Below are 2,504 nucleotides of genomic sequence, written 5' to 3'. Positions count from 1 at the left end.
TTTCTCTCTCTCTCTCTCTCTCTCTCTCTCTCTCTCTCTCTCTCTCTCTCTCTCTCTCTCTCTCTCTCTTTACTCCTCTTTCTTAATACCCTTTCCAAAAGCTAAAGATAAAAAAGTTGTTCTTTTGTTTTAATCTATACGATAACATTGTCATGTGTCCACCAGTTAGAGTTTGGATGTAACCACTCGATCCCCTTAATGTGCCAGTTGGAATTGCAAGATGTTCAATGTATTTTTTGTTGTTGTAATAATGTCGATTCAAGTGTCCCACAAACTGTATTAGTCTCTTCCTGGTTGTGTTTGACAGTGGGCGGCCCACTCAAGCTTCTTTCAGTACTGTTTTATTTCATTTTATTTTCTTTTCCACCCATGAAATTCTCAAGTCTCTGTTTTAAAAAGGCACATCTCTGTTGCTTCAAATTTATTTCCCACTGTCTTTTTTAATTGTCCATCTTTCACAGCTGTACAGAAAAGTTGACGACACATATATTTTTAAAACTCTTATATTAGTTGTGATTGGGGTGGTTCTGTTATTCAGGATCCGACGCAGTTTCATTGAATTTCTTCGGCCATTGGAGTTCTTGGTTTTACTTCTTTTGAACATTTAGCATCGACCTTTCTGCTCAGACGTTGTATCCCTCTTAGCCCAGGTCTGACAGAGTCGAAGCTAATCTCCAAAATGATCTTAATTGTCTCGATGGGAGTGTAAGAACACTTGCATTAAAATAAGAAGAAAAGAAATCTGTCCAAATAGGTCTGCAGCGGCCTCCAATGCATGCTATGTGTTCCCTTCATATGCAGATAAAAACGGGCATATCGCATACGCATTTTATAAAAACATAAAACATGTTTAAACACTGAAGCACGCGCAAGTCGGCTGTTTAAAGTTAGTCATTTTTCATTCTTTTTTTTGCTCTTTCACGCTCCCTCTGTTAAATGCAGAATTTTAGTTTCTGATCTTTTTGATTTTCCAATCTTTTTATCTTTGAATTTAGAATAAATTATTAGAAGTTGTTGGTTTATCAATCAATTAATTATATTCTGAAATACGTTATTAATACCTACCATATGGTTGTTGGGCGGTCCATTTTCCGCACAGTACAGTTGTTCCGTCATAAAAATACTAGTTGCAATTTTGCCACATACCTATGTATTCCGTGTAGAAATCCAGAGTGGGACTATTCTTTGAAGTTCTCGGTTTATGAGTCGGTTTTGGAGTAAGGTGTCTGTCTTGTGTTGATCTTTATGTGTTCATTTCTCTGTTTTCGTATGCGCAAGTTATGCGGTGATGATAGCAATATAATAGATGAAGCCAAAACATTTTCTTTCTCTCCGAAGACAGAATTCTAGAAGGAAAAAAGTTGCAGCTGAACACAACAGCTAACTCTCTCTCTACCAGGAGGCAAACAGTTGCGTCTTTTTTTTCTTTTAGTTTGTTTATGAATGGCATTACTGCGGTCTGGTCTGAGCAAGAGACCCTAGGAGTAAACCTACATTTTTTAAAAAGTTATCGGTGTGCACCCGAAACGAGACCCACCCTCACGTTTGTTGTTCGTGTGTTTGCTGTTTTGTTTGTTCGTTTGTATGTTTGTTGTTGTTGTTTCTAGGGGGGGGATACTGTTAAAAAAGCATTGTCAAAAATGGCCGTGGTACCCTTTTCCCATCACCTTCTCCAAAAATCATCATCTCAACGACCCTGATTCAGCAGTGGGCGTCAAGCGTCTCACCCACACCCGCTCACTCGAGTCGCTTACACCGCCGACTTTGTCCCCCTCCCTAAATGTCTTGAATATCACACTTTGTTTGAAATTGTCTTATCGCTTGCCCATATGTTCTTCATGGGTGTCCCCAGATTGACTTTTTTGTTCTTTTTTTCTCAAGCATTCCTGATTTGTTTTTGTTTTTTTTAAACTATATTTTGGTTATAAAAAGAAATTAACTCATGCGAAGGTCTTTGACGTTACTGAAATGCACAGGTGACGAGCAACTACCAATGGCTTAAAAATATTCTGAACTGAACTTAATGTATAGCAATCAAATCAATTATATCCAACAGCCTGAATGAAGCATAACCAATTTAATTTCTTTAAAATTGTAGAACAGCGTCTCAATAATTTAAGCCACCATTGTTCAGGGAAATTATGAGAGCTTTCGGACAAAGACACTTTGTCATTGCTCAGAGGCTAAGCAGACGAGATCTTGACTTAAATTTTGAAACAAGAGCCTGCATCTCGTTGGCTGACGTGTCATATTAATTATTTGATTGTCTGTGTTTTAGATGGGTGACGGTGGAAGATCAGGATAATGTAGCTTTTAGGGAGCATTCAAGAAAAGGTATGAATAGGAGATGATGAACGCCAATGTCTGTCATAGATCTGGCTCTTGATGGTGAGATTTTTAAAAGACAATTTGACTAGGCATAAAGTTGGGTTCATTTTAAATATGTCTCCTAATCTGCCCTTTCTCTTTTGAGAGAGAGAGAGAGAGAGAGAGAGAGAGAGAGA

This window comes from Aplysia californica, unplaced genomic scaffold, assembly GCF_000002075.1.
Source record: "Aplysia californica isolate F4 #8 unplaced genomic scaffold, AplCal3.0 scaffold00416, whole genome shotgun sequence".
Classification (NCBI taxonomy): Eukaryota; Metazoa; Mollusca; class Gastropoda; order Aplysiida; family Aplysiidae; genus Aplysia; species Aplysia californica.
Note: the sequence above shows the minus strand (reverse complement) of the source record.